This window comes from Natator depressus, chromosome 1, assembly GCF_965152275.1.
Source record: "Natator depressus isolate rNatDep1 chromosome 1, rNatDep2.hap1, whole genome shotgun sequence".
NCBI classification, from domain to species: domain Eukaryota; kingdom Metazoa; phylum Chordata; order Testudines; family Cheloniidae; genus Natator; species Natator depressus.
Window position 1 is genome coordinate 299,520,897 of NC_134234.1, and position 20,478 is coordinate 299,541,374.

Sequence of the window (20,478 nt, forward strand, 5' to 3'; positions counted from 1 at the left end):
CAGACTTGCACTCTGGCAGCTTGCGGGAGCTGCTGCCCATGACACCATGACCACGCTGCTATTTTTAGTGTGCTTGCTTGAGGAGAGTTAGCACATCTTTCTACCTGCACTGGGAAGCACACTCGCAGCTGTAGTGTAGACCTACCCTAAATCACTATTAAATATGGGTCTTAAGCTCCTTAGTCACTTTGGTGCTTTTGAAAATTTAACCCATATCCTCTATAGTTGCGCCACACTATGCAAAGGAGGGCCATTTACAATAAAATATGCAATATAAACAACAATTCAGCAAAAAGGACTAATCACCCAGATTTGACACAAATGAATATCCATTGGCAAATATAATGAAGATAAAATAGGCACAAACTATCCCTAAAATCCTAGTCAGGGTGTTGGAGAATGGAGAGCTCTGTAGTGGGCCTGGCAGGTTGTCTAAGCTCTGGCAGACTAAAGTGGAGAGCAAGTTCCAGATTTGAAGACATCACAGGGAGAACACCCTGCCAGCAACTCGCTCCCATTGTTTGCTAGATAGCTTCAGATCAATAGACACTCTAACATGAGTTTGACAATGTTTTATGGAAAGAGTGGTGATTGCAGGGCCCAAATCTTGAGATTTATAGGTTAAAACTAACATCTTGAATTCTACCTATCTGAAAACTGATCAGCAGCAAGTGTAGTTTGCAGAGCACCAGCTTAATGTTCTCTCAGTGTGAAATTCTACTTGATAGGCAGGCAGATGCATTCTACACTAGTTTTATTGGATCATGTTGAACACCTTTTAATGGTGCAATGACAAGCAGAAATAGCTGTCAAGTACTACATCAGAGAGAAGGTTGCACTGTTCTCACTGGGGGTAGATGAAGAAAAGCACACTTAGCCACAGCTGCTATTTTGGGCATCTAGGAATAGCCTATGATCTTTCTAAGTTATATGGCTGTGTTTCAGATGTTGACCACATTTCTCCAAGCATGGGTGTCAATATATATTCTGCCAGTTCCTCCAGCTGCACATCCTAACAGCCAAGTTGTCCCATTGTTGTCCAGATTAACTTGTAGCCAGTTAGTATTCACCGAAACACCTAATTCAATGGTGGAGCTGATATCCATGTGATTAAACTACTAAGCCAGGTGATAAATGAATTGATCATGAATCTTTGACCATCTTGCCAGCATTTCCCCTCTATTCCATCTCATTAGAACTTAGTCCAAAATTCTGACCCCCCTCCCCGCACCAAACAATTTCAAACAACTGCTGTTTTATTTTAAATTAATCTGCCACAGAAAAGTTTCTTCTTTCTTTCCCCAAATGTGAAAATTATTCCCATGTCCCATATCTGATATTACACCTGTCCAAGTCCTAGGATGTGGAAAGATTCAGCCTGCCCCAATGATATTTCTATAGTGAAAAATATTGTAAATGTAAAATCAGATATTTTGGGACCCTGTGAAGCTAGAAACAGGAGTCTTATATCATTGGATAGGGAAGATTCTAGTTTCCTAATGGGACCAATCCATCCTGTCTAGCTGTGAATGAGGCAGAGATATCAGACTAAATTCAGAGAGGTTTTTTTGTGTGTGTGTGTGGGGGGGGGGTAAGCTGTTTTAGATCATCTTTAGGGGAGTTAAGAATGGAATTTATGGTAAGTAAGGTATATAAGCCTAATAAATGTTATGGACTTTCTAAAACATACCTAAGATACTTTTTCTGTAACATCCTGTATACAAAATACATGGTACTGTGGGTTAAAGAGTTTTATCAACACTCATTTGGGATCACCTGCATAACTCACTTGTGGTTTCATCAGCTGTGGTGAAGGTCATGCAGATAAAACCTTTGCACCACACCACATAATTATCTTCTACCAAATTCATGGCCGTGAAAAACACGTCACGGACTGTGAAATGAGACCTTCCCTGTGAAATCTAGCTATTGGAGGGGCAGGGGAACGGCAGGGCTGGGGGCACCTACCATTCACTGGGGTTCAGCGGCTAGTCCACCGGGCTGGGGAGGGACAGACCTTCCTTTTCCCCTGCACGGCTACTCTTGGGGTGAGATCAGACCAACCTCCGGCTACAGGAAGCTCCGCCGCTGCGCTGCTTTGAGAGTCAGGTCTGAAGGCAATAGCCACGGAGCTTCCTGCAGCTAGGGGAGATTTCCAGAGGTGGAGGGTGTGTCTGATCTCCTGCGTGCTGCTGGGAGCGCCCCTGCCAGGGGCTCCTAACTGCTAGTCCCGGCCGGGCAGGGGCGGGACAGGACTTCCTCTTCTCCTGCATGACTGCTCTTGGGGAGAGATCAGACCCAACTTCCGGGTACCTCCCCTGGCTGCAGGAAGCTCCATGGCGGCTGCCAGCTCTGAAGGCTCCCAGCAGCATGGGGGAGAAAAGACCTACCTCCACCTCCAGGAATCTCCCCTGGCTGCAGGAAGCTCCGTGACTGCTGCCTTCAGAGCCAAGTGGGGTGGCAATCCCGTGACCCCCCTACATCAGCTTTGTGAACCCCCCACCCCCAACCTCTTTACATATATAGTTAGTGTATGTACACCCTCTTTACTGTTTGTAAAGGCCTAACCTACTATACATGTGTTCTGGAGATATTTCCCAGCACCTTCTATCCCATAGGTCTCCTGTAAAATTCAGTTGCTTCCTGAGTGGAAGTCAAATTTAAATCAAGTGAAGTATTTGTACATATAATGGGACAACAAATTTTATCCCTGAAGTAATGTCTTTGACATAGAGTTGCACTAGGGATGGTACTGAGCTAATGCATACATAAAATCAGTTTTTCAGAAAAATGTAATTTTCTAACCTTAAAACGGATACACATGTAGCAAGTAGGCTGGAAAAGATGTATCAGTAATTCCCATTTTACCGATTTTCACTTTGGAGGTTGTTGATCTTCATAGCCGTGATTTCAGTCATGGGTTCAGCCAGCAGATCTTGACTATCTCTACTAGCTATCTGGAAGAGGATGAGCCATAAAGCTATAAGGGGGGAACCTCAATTTTCTTTCCTGTTGTGAAGTGGGGTCATGGTATGGAAAAGGCTGAGAACCAATGATTTAAATAATTGGGAATAAAAGTACACAGTAGACACGTGGTTGTGCACTGTTATATTACCATGCTGCTTCTCTCTTTTTGTTGTTGTGTTTTTGTTGGGGACAATATTTTCCAGTATTTTTATTTTTTTGTATTTCATAGGGTTCATTCTGGGAAATGGTGTAATGCAACATCATGTCCCCTAATTTAATGTGTGCAGAGTGCATTTCACCAAACTTTTGTGCAGAGGTGATCTTTGCTGAGATTTCAGCTCTTATACATGCACATTAATTATTTGTATTATAGTAGGGACTAGAGGCTTCAACAGAGATCAGGCTCCTGTTGTGCTAGGAGTTGTGGAAACACATGATAAAGGACAATCCCTGCCCTAAAAAGGACAGCCGATGAATAACGGATTTTTGGTTCACTGGTAATTCTGGGGAAAAAAAGTTGTTATGTTTTGGGTCAAACCATTTTTTTTAAGCAAATCAAAAAGTAGAAAAAACATCAGGTCAGGTTGAAACAAAATGTTTTGTTTCTTCCCGACTCTGAATTTTTTGATTTTGATTTGAGGCATTTTGACAAAAGCAAAAGAGGAATAGCTTCACTCAACAGTGCCAAACCACCCTGATCTCCTTGCCAAACCAACCTGATCTCCTTCTTTGAGAAAGTAACAGATTTTTTAGACAAAGGAAACGCAGTGGATCTAATTTACCTGGATTTTAGTAAGGCATTTGATACCGTGCCACATGGGGAATTATTAGTTAAATTGGATAAGATGGGGATCAATAGGAAAATTGAAAGGTGGATAAGGAATTGGTTAAAGGGGAGACTACAACGGGTCCTACTGAAAGGTGAACTGTCAGGCTGGAGGGAGGTTACTAGTGGAGTTCCTCAAGGATCGGTTTTGGGACCAATCTTATTTAATCTTTTTATTACTGACCTTGGCACAAAAAGTGGGAGTGTGCTAATAAAGTTTGCGGATGATACAAAGCTGGGAGGTATTGCCAATTTAGAGAAGGACAGGGATACCCTACAGGAGGATCTGGATGACCTTGTAAACTGGAGTAATAGTAATAGGATGAAATTTAATAGTGAGAAGTGTAAGGTCCTGCATTTAGGGATTAATAATAAGAATTATAGTTATAAGCTAGAGACACATCAATTAGAAGTAACGGAGGAGGAAAAGGACCTTGGAGTATTGGTTGATCATAGGATGACTATGAGCCGCCAACGTGATATGGCTGTGAAAAAAGCTAATGCGGTCTTGGGATGCATCAGGAGAGGTATTTCCAGTAGGGATAAGGAGGTTTTAGGACCGTTATACAAGGCACTGGTGAGACCTCACCTGGAATACTGTGTGCAGTTCTGGTCTCCCATGTGTAAGAAGGATGAATTCAAACTGGAACAGGTACAGAGAAGGGCTACTCGGATGATCCGAGGAATGGAAAACCTGTCTTATGAAAGGAGACTCAAGGAGCTTGGCTTGTTTAGCCTAACTAAAAGAAGGTTGAGGGGAGATATGATTGCTCTCTATAAATATATCAGAGGGATAAATACCAGAGAGGGAGAGGAATTATTTAAGCTCAGTACCAATGTGGACACAAGAACAAATGGATATAAACTGGCCACTAGGAAATTTAGACTAGAAATTAGACGAAGGTTTTTAACCATCAGAGGAGTGAAGTTTTGGAATAGCCTTCCAAGGGAAGCAGTGGGGGCAAAAGATCTATCTGGCTTTAAGATTAAACTCGATAAGTTTATGGAGGAGATGATATGATGGGATAACATGGTTTTGGTAATTAAATATTCATGGTAAATAGGCCCAATGGCCTGTGATGGGCTATTAGATGGGGTGAGATCCGAGTTACCCAGGAAAGAATTTTCTATAGTATCTGGCTGATGAATCTTGCCCATATGCTCAGGGTTTAGCTGATCGCCATATTTGGGGTGGGGAAGGAATTTTCCTCCAGGGCAGATTGGAAGAGGCCCTGGAGGTTTTTCGCCTTCCTCTGTAGCATGGAGCACGGGTCACTTGCTGGAGGATTCTCTGCTCCTTGAAGTCTTTAAACTACGATTTGAGGACTTCAATAGCACAGGTGTGAGGTTTTTTTTTGTAGGAGTGGTGGGTGAAATTCTGTGGCCTGCGTTGTGCAGGAGGTCAGACTAGATGATCATAATGGTCCCTTCTGACCTAAATATCTAAGAAAAAAAACAGTGGAAGGAGCGCCCCCCCTTATAACCTGGAGGAAGACGAAGAAGCCATTGTCTCCCTTATAATGTTTAGCCCAGTGATTAGGGAACTCACCTGGCATGTGGGAGACCGAGGTTCAATTCTCTTCTGTCTGATGTGGAGAAAAGATCTGCACTTGGGTCTCCCACATTGTAGGAGAGTGCCCTGACCACTGGGCTATGGGATATTATGGGGCAATTTTCTCACAGTCTCCCCTGTTGAAGCTATTGCACTTCTTATGAATAATTGAATATTCATTGGAGCAGAGCCCTGAACTTGGGTCTCTCATATCATAGGTGAGTGCCTCCCCTGGCTATAGGATCATTCTCACACTCTTTCCCTGGCTATTCATTGCCAGTCACAGAAGCAATTCACAGTTAAGAATAAACTATTTGCCAAAAATATTTCACCCAACTCTACTGAAAAGTTTACATTCTAAGTAGACAAGTCTACAAAATTTTGAAGTGGAAACAGAGGAACACGTAGGAGAAGGAACTTGCCTAAAGTCAGACAGCGGGTCAGTGGTGGAGCCAAGAACGGATCCCCCATCTTCTGTCTCCCCATCTGGTACACTGTCTACAGAGCCATACTGCTTCTCAAATTCAGCTTCTTGAGATAAAGGGTAAAACACCATTAACAGTCATTAACAGTCATTAGTTGTAACAGGATTAATTGTCTATCTTCTTTTGAAGGTCTCCATCCACTAGAGGGAGTGACTATTACACTGTACATATTTTGACCCAGTATGTTAAGCTGGCAAAGGACAAAAATATCTTTATAAGGCTAAATTCCCCACTGCAATGTGTAGAAAGAACAGTGATAAATATAGATAGTATAGACTTGTAGGAAGCTTTTAGACCTTTTTTTTTTTTAACATGAAAGTCAGGTGTTATTTCATGGAGTTGGAAGAGGGACTTCTGCAGGTGCATACTGATATCTAAGCAAAGTTTCTTTTTGTTGATATAAGCTTTTCCTTCACATAAAGTAGAGATGTGTTAGATATGGAAACCTTCAGTTCACTAGCACAAAGAGGTGTGTTTTTCCATGCACAATGTTATTTGCTTCTGCTATTATGCAGAATAATGTGAAGGACCTGGTATATTCCTCTGACAAATCTGGTATAGAGAGAATTAATTAACGTGGGTTTTCCTATAAATGACATGCCATTTTATGACAGCAAAAAGTTTTTGTTCCTGATATCAATCATTCACTCTCTTCCAGTTCAAAAGGCTTCCCTGAAGGACTATACATTGATCTGCACATACCCAAAATACAGCAAAAACATTGCTGTATTCTGGAGATTAAAGCGAAAAAGATGTGTTTTAACAATAAGAAGAAATATTAAAATACAAAATACAAAATCACCTGCACATCTACCAATGTGATATATGCCATCATGTGCCAGCAATGCCCCTCTGCCATGTACATTGCCAAACCGGACAGTCTCTACGTAAAAGAATAAATGGACACAAATCAGACATCAAGAATTATAACATTCAAAAACCAGTCGGAGAACACTTCAACCTCCCTGGACACTCAATTACAGACCTAAAAGTCGCAATTATTCAACAAAAAAACAGACTCCAATGAGAAACTACAGAGCTGGAAATAATTTGCAAACTGGACACCATTAAATTAGGCTTGAATAAAGACTGGGGGTGGATGAGTCATTACACAAACTAAAAACAATTTCCCCATGCTAATTTTCCCCCTACTGTTACTCACACCTTCTTGTCAACTGTTTGAAATGGGCCATCCTGATTATCGCTACAAAAGTTTTTTTCTCCTGCTGATAATAGCCCACCTTAATCGATTACTCTCATTAGCGTTGGTATGGCAACCCCCATTTTTTCATGTTCTCCGTATGTGTGTGTGTGTGTATATATATCTATATCTTCCTACTGTATTTTCCACTGCATGCATCTGACAAAGTGGGCTTTAGCCCACGAAAGCTTATGCTCAAATAAATTTGTTAGTCTCTAAGGTGCCACGAGTACTCCTTGTTCTTTTTGCTAGTTTTTAAGGTTTGCTTAGCAAGGAAACTTGGGATACACAAAAGCTGACCAGCATTTGGGTAAGAGTTGAACCATATTGGAAATACATTAGGTGAGACCATGGACTCTAAAAGATGAAATCAGCTGGGGACTTGAGACAGAGATTAGACATTTGGCCCTCTTTTTCAGCTACTTTTACATGGTTGGCCTGGGAGAATGGAGCCTGGGAAAGTGTTGTTACTTTGTTTCCTCATTTTGTTATTTTGTGTGGTCCAACTATTTGGATTAGATAGGTTTGCTGCCTGCCTTCTGGGTTCAAAACTAATTGAGTTTGTTAGCGTGCTGTAAACTAAACGGCAATGGGATGGAAGGAAAATTTCTATGAAACTCAAAAGAATCAGTTGTGTACTTCCAGTCTGAAATTACCATTGGCCTGACTCCCTAATGCCCTTCAGCTTGAGTAGTCAGTTACACCAGTGTAAAGTTGGTGTAAAATGCTACCCATTTTGTACCCGTTTTTCATGATGAAAATGATTATATAAGGCATAGGCAACAGAGAACCAGACACTACAGTTTTGTGTAACAGAAGGGGAGCATTAAGAATAGCAAGAATATTTATTAGTGATGGGCAACTCTAAATATAGGAGGTTGGTTTGGATGAGCACCAAAACCTCAGGTACTTATCTGAACCTATCTAAACTATTATGAATTTCTTGGTACTGTAAAATGAGAATATATGTTTGGCTCCTGAGCTATGTTTAGCTTATAATGAATCCTAACCATGAAGTAGGTGACTGATTTGCATGTTTTTAGATGCTTGATGTAGGAAGATGATATATAAATCAAATGGTTCACACCCCCCGCCCCACCAAATATACTGTATACATATATAAGTATATTTTTCAGTAAATACACTGAATTGTGTTTAAAATAAATCATTGTAGTCACCTGATATAGGACCCAAAGTGACAGACTTACAGACTTTCTCTATTCCTTTCCCCTTGATAACTTAAAGGCTGAAGAAACTTCATCCTTATTTGCTGGAGAAGTGAAAGACGCTCCTTGGAGAAAGAGAGCCAGTGTAAGCAGAAAGACAAAGACTACTCCTTCCTCAACACAGGGAGGTGAAGAAGGGACCCCAAGGAGATGTAAGTAATTTATAATATATCTGTGGCTCCGACTGATTCTAACGTGATATTGTATGCTATGCATGCTACAATACTACTGACTGGTGTTGTTTAAAAAGTGAAATAGAGCATTGGAAAATGCTGTAGTGGTTGCAGAAAGTTTGAAAGTGTGTGCCCTTGTGGATGTGATAGCTCCAGAATATTAGTTTTTTCTCTCCTATAAGTGGTACAATTTTTTGTTTTTGTGAAAATTGTGCACTGGCAATAAAAATCAGAAGCACACTTTTTTACCACTTTATAACTTTCAATCTTTGTCTTTTTTTTTTAAAAAAAAGAGAAGAAGCATGTTTTTGTGCTAGTGAATGGTAGTACCAGCCTTGGAGATCAGACGCTGTTGGGCAGTGTGAAGTAAAGGAACACATCTCTTTTTACTTTGCTGGGGGATCACTGATGCTGAAATCTTAATCTCATTCAGAGCTCTGATGTACTGCACGGTTAGTAATTTTGGTTATAGATTCTACTGCTTTGTTATGTTTCCTGTTGAGCATTTCACATTATGGAAAAATATTTTTTTACAATGTTCATTCTAAATTCCAACCACAATAGGAAATATTCACAAACCAATAGGAAGAAATGAGATGTCTTTTAACTTCTTGTACTAAAGGTTACGAGGAACACGATGTATTTAAATTATCTATTGCTATTTTTGAAAGCTTAAAAAATGTTATCCTGACTTTTGTCTGGCACCAAGCATTAGACCTGGGTTAGATGATATCACGTTAATGCTGTCATTGGAGTAACTGACATGTGCAAAGACATACTTTCCTGGGGAGGGAAAGAATAGCATAGAGTAAGCTTTTCTGAGTGAGTGTTTGTTTGTTTTGGAGAGGTGGGAGAAGTAGGAGGAGGCAGGGCTTTGCACACCATTTCATTTTGTGCCAATTTTATAATGGTTTTCTCCCCATCTCCTTTCCTCTTTCATTTCATTTACCCTCTTAGTACAGATTTTGCCTCTGATTTTGGCTGCAATGCTAGTGGCTGTCTGTAAAAGTTATGAGAGTTTAAAACATTATTCATTTTTATTTTGTAAGTGCTGATGATATGCTCGGCACATATAGCATGAAAGCCCATTGAAGTCAGTGAAAAGACTCCCTTTGACTTCAGTAGACTTTAGGTCAAGACAATAATTAAAAGGAAATTCAGAAACATAACCTAGATTTAGTTGTTAAAAATGAACACTTTTTTCTTTTGAGTGTGAAAGGGATGGTATGACTAAATTATTATCCTATATATATAAGAGAAAGAAGTAGGCAAAAATACACTGGGCCTGATGAATTGACCCTAGGATACTTAAGGAACTAGCCAAAGGAAACTTGGAACCATTAGTGATTATCTTCAAGAACTCATGGAGGATGAGTGAGGTCCCAGAAGACTGGAGAAGGGCAAATACAGTACCTGTCTTTAAAAAGGAGAACAAAGAGGACTAGGTGAATTATAGACCAGCCAGCCAAGGTACTACACTTAAGAAGGAAAAATCAGATGTATAAATACAAAATGGGAATCGCTGGCTGGACGGTAGTACTACAGAAAAGGATCTGAGACATGCAGGGTTGCAAACAGAATATGACCCATAATTTGATCTCATTCTGGCATGTGTTAATAGGAATGTTCTATAAAAGATGCAGGAGGTAATTGTTCCACTCTATTTGGCACCGCTAAGGCCTCAACTGGAGTACTGTGGCCTGCTTTAGGTGCCATGCTTTAATAAAGAGGTGGACAAATTGGAGAGAGTCTAGAAGAGAGCAACAAAAATGATAATAGGTTTAGAAAACAAGACCTATGAGGAAAGGTTAAAAGACATGGCATGTTTAGTCTTGAGAAAAGATGATTGAAGGAGACCTGATAACAGTGTTCAAATATATTAAGGGCTATTATAAAGTGGACTGTGATCAGTTGTTCTCCATGCCCACTGCAGGTAGGACAAAGTGTTATCAGCTTAATCTGCAGTAAGGGAGATTTAGGTTAGATATTAGGAAAAGCCTTCTAACTATAAGGTACTTAAAACCTGGAATAGACTTCCAAGGGAGGTTGTGGAATCCGCGTCACTGGAGGTTTTTAAGGCAGGTTAGACAAACACCTCTCAGGGATGGTTGAAGTATAGTTGGTCCTGCCTCAACATTGAGGATGGACTACAATGACCTCTTGAGGTCCCTTACATCTCTACATTTCTATGATTTTATGAACAAATCATTAATAGGAGCAAGCACTCACCTTATGAAACAAAGTGTATGACTTTTATTATGAGCAGAGCTGGTAGAAAACCTATTGTTAAGGTTACCTTACACTTTCAACTATAAGACCCTGTTTTCAGTGCTAATAACTTTGCCAAACTTTACCTATCCAGGCTGAAGTTCTCCATGTTGGGTGTCTGCCTCAGGCTGAACTGTTTTTTGAAAATTTTAGCAAGAATGGTTCTGCCATTTCTGACAATTGTTAGGGAAAAATTCGTTGTTTTGCCTTTTAAAAAAAGTCTTTCAACTGTTTGCTTTGGGGTGGAGACTTGAAATTTGATCTTGGGTCACCACTGGATCCGGGATGTGCCTTTTGCCATTCCTGTGAAAATCCATCCTAATTTGCCTTAATTATAAGCCTCTGTAAATTGCCATTTGTACATGCAAAGTAGAGGCGTGTTAGAGTTTGTCAGCAAGATTTTCAAAACTTTCTTTGTGTACTTAGGCTGTTGTCATGGATTCATAGATTCTAAGACCAGAAGTGACCATTATGATTGTCTAGTCTGACCTCCTGTGGCCATAGGACTTCCACAAAGTAATTCCTAGAGCAAGTCTGTAGGACCCTAGTCTCATTTGATACATAAATTAGAAATTGTATAATGAATGAGGATGGGGAGGAAGGATGGTCTTGTGGTTTAGTAATTGAGTGCCACCCTGCAGAACTGGATTCTATCTCTGTCTCTGCCACAGGCCTTCCTTGTGCTCTGAACCAAGAGTATAAGGGGCGATGCAGACAGTTGCCTCTCCAGTTCCTTCTTACCACTGCAGGGCCCAAGTCAGAATTCTCTGTGTCCACAGATACCTCCTTGTTTCTTCATCTTCTTCAGAACCTGTTTAAATACCATGTATTAATCACCCACATGTGGAATGCACATAGGAACTAGCACTCGAAGAAGAAATGGAGGTTTCTTACCTGAAACTGGAGATTCTTCTAGATATGTGATCCATATCCATTACCCACCCTCCTTCCCCTCTGCTTCATGTCCTTATGATTCATGGTTAGAGAGGAACTGGAGAGATGTCAGTCTGCACTTCCCTTTGTACCCTGTTTCAGAGCATGAGGAGGGCAAGTATGCAGGTGCAGACCAAAGGACATTGCTTGCTGGAAATCTATCTCAGCCACATGGTGCACATGCAGACCCACATGTGGAATACACAGAAGGTCCACACATCTCAAAGAAGCTCCAGTTATGGGTAAGGGACCTCCTGTCACACTGCTTGGTATCACTGTGGGTTCCACTTCAGGGCAGACTGTTCAATAATATTGAAGTTAACCCAGTGCCAGCTATGGTTGTAATGCTAAGGCGTTACACCAGCTAATCACACTGCTGATTAATTCACTAGGCTTTTGCCTGTCTCATTATAGAGTTTAAACAGTCCCCTGGGAAACCCCTGTCCCACTTCACACCAAGTAAGTGGACCCCTGTGATATTAGGCTCTTTTCACTGTAATGTCACAAAGTCAAACTTCCTCTGTTCCAAAATTACCAAACACATGTCACAGGTCAATTCCTCCTTAGATCTCCCTCGTGTATCAAATAAGACAACGGTCAGTCTTATATTGTAATAATCATATGTAGGCTTTATTAATTAAATGATAATAAAGCAAGCGATATTTACACAATACTAAGAATAATAAAGACACAGACAGACAAAGACATAAACTTTGGTTACTATCTTATAAAACTTCTGTTCAACATAACAAGTCTTGTAGGTTCAGCTTCTCAGGTTTATCCCAGCTGTGACGGCTAGGGGTCTTTTACCTGGCAGACAAAGTCCTTGCCTCTTAGGGTCCAGTCTGATTAAAAAGAACCTTATTTCCTTCCTCTTGGCAGCTTTTATCTGAAAATCCTGCCAGATGATCGTTCTGACTCCAGGGCTCACAGATGCAAAGATGGTAGTCAGGGGTCCAGGAGGTAGTTATTCGGTGAAGTCCACCTATGTGACTTATCCATGGGACGGAAGCTTCCCCTTCTCCGTTGTCCTGTAAACTGATTTCTACCTGCTGTATTGAGAATCGAGGCTACCCATTCAGTGAGCACTGTCTATCTTAGGCACTGAATGAGAAAGAGATTTTTATGGAAAAATAGTGTGTGATCATTTAAAGACAGCTTCTGCACATGGGGGCTGAGTTCGGGTAGCACAGGCATTTCATAACTTTTGAGAGCTTGAGTTTGCAACCTTAATATTCTTGTAAAATATAATTGTATGTAGGGTGTCTTTGTACTTTGGCAGCTCTTTGGGTGGTGCCTTGATGTCAGGTAACACCCCTACTGTATTAATTAAGAAGTAATAATAGCAGTGTATTACTGCACTCATATATGACGATGGCCAAAATTTTCGAATGGGTGCTTATGGGAACTGCAGGTACTTAGCACTTTTGAAAATCAGGTCACTTATCTGAATATCTTAAATATGGACTTGGGAGCCTAACTTTAAGCACTGAATTTTGAAAAATTTATACAGCATGTGTCGAATTTGAGTGACAGATCATAGTCCGGTATTGCATGCAGGACCTGGTCGAATACCCTTGAATTCAATGGGAGACTTTCCTTTGAGTTCAATAGAGGTTGAATTGGACCCATGTAGAGTAAATGATCCTAGAACATTTGCCAACTAAATGGCCTAATTGAGTCCTTTTTCACTGCAACACAGGGCCTCTTTGTGTATTGTGAGGTGTTCACTCATGAGGTATTCATTTTTTAGTCCCTTCTGTTTTCAGATGCCTTAACAAGGCCTCTTTCAACACAATGACTGAGAGTTTACCATGTAAGGTAGGGATATCCTATTTACATTGCTTTTGACATAGATGCCCTTCTATGAGGCTGTGTTGTAATATAAAGTTATGCTGTTATATATCCCCTGCTCTTTTTGAAATGTGCTTTGGGATTTTTAAATTCCTTTTGGGCAGTGGATCTTGATTTTAGGTTCTCCGGGTATTCAGCTTCACCATTTCTTCCATCTATCATCTATCGCTCCAGTTTACCTTTAGGGTATGAAGCCAAGTCATGGTGTGGGACTTGAATATGTGACCTATCTCAGAGGCAAAAATGTTACCATTGTCATTGACACAGACAATAAAATTTCTCTCATTTGAGTGAATAAACAGAATTCTTTTTGGAATTGATAATTTATTTCCTCGTCTGTGTGTGCTGATGGTAATGCATTTTCCATGTTGAAGAAATATTTAATGTTAATCATCAGCAAAATGTCCTTTCAAATAGCATTTTAACATTAGTAATGAAGTGAATATTGCTATGAAATGTACTAATTTTGTTTTTCCCCCTGTATTTTTGAGCTTTACAGGCCGAGAAATGGAAATACTTTAATTTGTTTTCTTCATACTATACTTTTTTATAGGAAGGAAAAGGAAATGAATGAGTAAGAAAAATATGCCTTTATTTTAAAGTAGATTTTACATTTTTTTGTCCAATATTGTACGGCGCAAAAGACGTTACATTAAAAAAAATTCTGCTGCTAGTAGCACGCTTTTACAAAAAAATTATTTTTAGGCTACATATTTAAATGGAAGTGACTAGACTGCATGTTTTCAGGTTGTTTGAAAGTAAATAAAGAGCAGTTTGACACCTTATTGGGTAATGATTATATAGTGCTTGACATTAAATCAGTGTTTACTAACAATTACAATTATCATCCAATGTTAGATTTTTTTCCTGTAATTAAAATGATGGCAAATGTTGCCTTTTTAATGGCAACTGCTGTATTTAACTTATGATGATGGCATACGGACTTCATTGTTTTGCTCTTTTGCCAGTTTTAGTTTCTGTAATTCTGTGTTGTGTGATCATAATAGGTCTATCAAAGGCTAGAGGGAATGTGTATTAAGCAATTTTTTGCCTAGAGGTTGTGCGTATGTTGCTTAATATACATTCCCTCTAGCCATAGAGGTTGTATGTGCGTATGACACAATTGTAGTATAATTTTGTAATTCAATATCTTTTATTTATAATTTGCCTGTTTTCATTTATTAAAATTATTAATTTGGACAGCTGGATTTACTCTGATATTGTATTTCTCCATGTAAATGGGCTAATCAGAACATGTGTGTACTATTTTGAGTTTCTCACTTGGAACACTACTCTTGCATGGGGGATCACAAGCTGTCAGCCTCCACCCCAAACCCCACTTCACCTCCAGCATTTATAATAGTATTAAATATTTAAATAAGCATTTTTAATTTATAAGGGGGGGTCGCACTAAGAGGCTTCTGTGTGAAAGTGATCACCAGTACAAAAGTTTGAGAACCACTGGCCTAGGCACACATTTTCCCTTTGCTCTGGCTTACCATATTTACTGGTATCACTAAAATAACAAGATGCCAATGCAAAGCAAAGCCACAATAAGTTTTTTATTTCAGGAATCTTTGCCCAACCTGAAGTAAGGATTCGCCATCAAAGGAATATTTGGTATTGTTCATTGTCACCTACTCCAAAGCAAAGTCAGCCTGTGGGCTATCCTCAAATGAGAGAAATGCCCCCATATTAATAATTCCTAGACAAGTACTTTCTTTTTATTAGCATGCCCTTTGGCATGATAATGCCTATCAATACTTAGATCTTAGAAGTGGTGAACCATGTGCTATAAACATGATCATAACATTTCCCCAGAAACAATGTTGTGATCATTATCCCAAAGCTTTCTGGCTCAGATCCCCACCTGGTGTAAATAAATGCAGATCCACTGAAGCTGGCCCTCTGTTTAAAATTGATTTATTTGATTTTATGGGCTTCCCCTACCCCCCCATTTGGAGAACTTTGTTTGAGTTGATATATAGGGTTGTTTTCCACCTTCCACTAGTTAAGGATGCTCAACTTTGAAAGGCATCATCTGTGCTATCACAACAGCCTATCAGAGAGAGCCTAGTTTTGAAAATTGTAAAACGCCAGTTCCGCCAAACTGCTTCTGAACAGTGTGTGATGGGTTAATGTATATACATGTCGGTATCAATTTTCTGTTTTGTTAAAGTGTTAGCCAATGCATATGTTACAGATATGTTATATATCTCTCTTTTGCTTTCTCCCCCCACCCACATTAATAACCATTAATAGTATCCTGCGCAATTTTTATTATGCTTATTCTTGCTCACTTATTCGAAATATCCCATAACAGTACAACTCGGCATTTGGCAAAGGCAGATAGAAAAACCATCAAAATCAAGTTATGTAAGTACAGGTAGGGAGTGCCTTCATGGCCCAACTAGTTTTTAGAATGCTGTGCTTGAAAACAGAGATAAGAGGGGTACACCATAATACCTGGAAAAAAAGGTGATTGGGAGATTTTAGTCTTGCTTGACATATACAGTGCCTTTTACTTGTAAAGAGGTCTAGTATCAATACAAGGGGATTTGGGGGGGGCAGGGCGGGAGTGTATTTTGGACCACACCTTCTGTGTAAGATGAACTGAACATGCTGCGAGAACCCGGTTCCTAGAAGGATTGGTGATGCATTAACTCTTTCTTCCCTGTACCATACTGTTTTGTCTACAGACAATACATTGTCTGAGTGGGGCTATTTGGTCTCTTGAACATTATTAATATCGAACTGCAAGTGTAGTCAAAATCAATTGGCTATACATTTTAATCCATAAATACCTTTTTGAGTGGAAACCGCTCTGTGCCTTCACTGTTGTCTTTTTAGCTCCAGCGTGGACTGAGATGCCAGCGTGTGTTAGCTGAGGGCTAAACAGTGCAAAACAATCAAGCCTAGTTAATCTGCGGGTCTCCCATTCAAATGGAAGCCCCTTAAGTCAATGAGTTATTTGCTGCCCAAGGGACCAGTTCATCCAAGGTGGATATGTAACCAAGCAATTGATCACCCGATGAGAAACTTCAAGCCACAGAGGAGAGTCATCTCATGAGGGTGGGTGAGACTCAAACTTTATAAAAGGAGGGCTGTCTCACTGACCAGGTCCAGAGAGAGAGGAGACCAGGATCAGAAGGCAAAGCTGTGCAAGAGAAGGAGGAGAAGAGGGTCCTGGGACCCTGAAAGCATAGGTGCTGGAACTAAGGGTGCTGCAGTACCCCCTGGCTTGAAGTGCTTTCCATTATATACAGGGGTTACAGTATGGTTCAATGGCTCTCAGCACCCCCACTATACAAATTGTTCCTGTACCCCTCCCTGAAAGCACATTGACCAAAACCCAAAGGGCTCTGAGTTGTAAGGAAACTGAACCAGGGATTTGCATGTAGGATTTTGTTTTTTCCTTGGATCTGATTATCTCTTGTTCTTTATCTGTGAGTAAAGTGTGATAGGGTTAGAAATTCCTTTGCAAAGTCTGTATTGCCCTGGCTTTCATTGTCACATGGTCCCAAAAGGGGAAAACAATAATTTGGAAGGTACAGAGATTTGGTGGAATTGTGGCAACCGCTAGTGGGGAGGGTTGGGGGAGCTGGCATTAGTTTCAGAGCCTAAGCAATGGACTATGAAGCTTCATCTCTCAGGGAGGGGTCTGAGGCAGGATTTATGCCCAGAAGTCCAGAACCAGAGACAGTGCTTAGACCGTGCTCAGACCCGTCAAGCCAAGAGCATGTGGGGCCTTAGATCTATCCACATGTACAGAAACCTGCTCAGTGTCCAACAGGGGAACCTAATTCAGGATTGTAACACAGTAAATAGGGCAGATGTAACCAGGCAGAGATTGCAATATCAGTGGATTCCTTCTGTATTATAAAAATTGCAGGTAAGGAAACTAATTTATCATATATTGAAGCAGTTCCCATCTTTCTGAGTAACAAAGTTTCCAGAGCACTGTCAGCTTGACTCAAAATTTGAAGTCAAATTTCTGTCTGGGCAGAAAGTGAAAGATGTTTTGCCCATTGTCCCAAGTAATAAGAGGCTATTTTACAGAGGCTGACAATGTCTCAAATACTAGATATTTTACTCCTAAAATTATGCATATACTCATTTATAATCCTTGTTTTTAAGTATAATTCTTATAGGGAAGGGAAGAGACGAGACATATGACAAGGGAAAACTACTTATCAGTAATTTGCTTTGTTATAGTTCCCTCTTTCTCATCCTACTTAAAGTGGATGGGAAAGTGGGTGATTGGCAATCCAGATTGGGTTGGGACACTGACAGTCTTCCTTCCTTTCTGCTTCCTGATAGGTGGAATCATGTTAGTGTAATGTGAGATAATTTTCCTTCAAGATGGGGAAAAGAAGGAGAACATGGCAAACTGAATTATTGGTAAAAAAAAGTTTCTTGTCTAGGTGGGGGTCAGATAAAGAGGCACCTTTTAGAAGATTGGATATCAAGGCACTTCACAAAAGTAATGATTTTATAGACTGATATCATGCTACGTTTCATTGTAGGGGCCCGGCATTGAGCCAGCAAGGAGCTGGAATATGGTATGGAACATGCATTTTATAACTGAATGGAGTAGTCTTCATATATCAATAAACCTTTTGTAGGATTACTGTCTGTTGATAAAAGAAAAGGAGTACTTGTGGCACTTTAGAGACTAACCAATTTATTTGAGCATAAGCTTTCGTGAGCTACAGCTCACTTCATCGGATGCATACCGTGGAAAGTGTAGAAGATCTTATTATACACACACAAAGCATGAAAAAATACCTCCTCCCACCCCACTCTCCTGCTGGTAATAGCTTATCTAAAGTGATCACTCTCCTTACAATGTGTATGATAATCAAGTTGGGCCATTTCCAGCACAAATCCAGGTTTTCTCACCCCCGCCCCCCCCCCCCCCCACAAACTCACTCTCCTGCTGGTGATAGCTTATCTAAAGTGACCACTCTCCTTACAATGTGTATGATAATCAAGGTGGGCCATTTCCAGCACAAATCCAGGTTTTCTCACCCCCGCCCCCCCCCACACAAACTCACTCTCCTGCTGGTAATAGCTTATCTAAAGTGACCACTCTCCTTACAATGTGTATGATAATCAAGGTGGGCCATTTCCAGCACAAATACAGCTTCAATGTTATGCTGCAGAGTAAGAAATCTTTGAATAGTAGTGAAGGGATTTTTTTGTGTGGGATCCTTTGGGACATAAGGTACTACATATCTAATAATAGTATGTTGCACTTCATTAGAGGATTTCAAAGTACTTTATAAACATTAATGAATTAAGTATCACAATTTAATGAAGTGTGGAGTGCCACTAAGACTGCTTAAATCATTAGCTGTGTTGCAGCAGAGGAATGAAATCTCCTTTGCAGTATTTTATGTCACCTGTCTGTGCTAGATGTGAAGAAATCAAAGCACAGAGAAATTAAGTGACGTGGTGAAACACTAACTGCAGAACCTAGGGGACTGATCCAACTTCTGTCAAAGTCAATGGAAAGGCATTAATTTCAGTGGTAGCTGGATTACACCTCTAGGTATCTTGATTCCTAGTCCCATCCTTTAGCCACAGTATCTCTCTCCATTAACCATGCAAAGAACATGGCCAGTGCTAGAGCTCTCAAGGGCCTGATTTCCTCTCTAGGAAGAAAATAATACTGCTGAGTACTTTCAATAAAAGGAAGTTAATTCTAGATATCCAGATTAATTTTCATGTACCACTCACCACTGTAGAATTTGAAATATGATATAAGTTTATGGACAATAACACAAGTTGTTATTTTGCTAATGTAATGCATTTGGTAGATGCATATATATAGTGTAGCATTCTCATATTGTTTTGGATTTGCTATTATGCATATAATTGGACTAAACATCCTATTTGTATGGGGGAATCCATTCTTAAATTCATTTTGATTAGCATTATGGGTTACAAGTAAACACAAACAGCTCTTCAGGGAAAGAGCTATTTACAAAAGATGGCAATTTCACTAATACCGTGGTTAAGAAGTGTAAGAGCAGAAGCCATCTGTTTTGTGGAAGCCTAGACTAATTAAAAAGTTATCACCAACAATGCTATTTAGGGCTTCTTAAATGTTTCTATATAGAAAAAATAGATGGGCTTGATGAGGGAACTGTAAAAAGGGCTTAGTTTTTTAACACTATAGTATTGGTGCCTTGTGAAGTCTCTCTATTCTAAGTTGTCTCAAATAGCCACCCTACCGTTTAAGAGTTATCAGTAATAATTAAAAAATGTTCTTAAATATTGTTTCTGTTCTAGATCTCATACTAAGTAAAGTATTTTGTAGTGAAGTCAGGAAATTGTTTCTCTCTCTCTCCTTTTTCTATATTAACAAATGCAAAAGTGTGGGTTCTCAGCTGACATAATTTTGGCTAAAATCTTAGTTTTAAATAGAAACTGAGTATGGTTATGCTAATAGATCCTCATTTGTAATTTAAACTGCAGCTGTTAACATTCAATAATGGAGCCATACATCAAGGAGTTTTCTACAAAAACAGAAAAATATTAATTCTTCACCCTCAGATCTGCAAATCCAGACTGATGGGATTTCAGCTCTTCATCTTTTAGTGACAGGCAGTAGCATCAGTGGAATAAAACTAAATTTTGATCCCCTTTCTCTCCACCTCCTTTCCCCAGTTTTATTCTGACTGAAAGGGAGTGAGGCAGTTTTAGCTGATTTTCTTGTGCAGAGGGGAGAGCCGTGCTATCACCAGGTCTTTTAGGGATAACAACTGCTTTGGTGGAAGAGTTAAATGATGCTCTGATTCCCAAGGTGCATCTACTGCCTTCATGTATGCTGGATATGATGGAAATGATTTCTGAGGTCTTTATTGAGGGCAGAACCTGTCACAGAACTGGAAGACACTCCAGCCATCCATTGTGAAGAAGAGTAGTTTTATTTTCCAGTTACAGAAGCAGAGGACACTGAACAGATTCTTCCAGATTTTTTTTTCC

At 39.9% G+C, this 20,478-nt stretch overlaps 1 protein-coding gene across 10 annotated transcripts in view; it reads left to right on the top strand.

Moving 5' to 3' along the window:
- Window positions 1-20,478, top strand: part of FOXP2 (forkhead box P2) — a 554,228-nt gene that overhangs the window by 72,244 nt on the left and 461,506 nt on the right. For all 10 annotated transcript variants that reach the window (XM_074942274.1, XM_074942271.1, XM_074942270.1 and 7 more), the window contains exon 2: window positions 8,277-8,409. The gene's annotated coding sequence lies outside the window, so the exon portion shown is untranslated. The remainder of the gene's footprint in view (window positions 1-8,276; window positions 8,410-20,478) is intronic.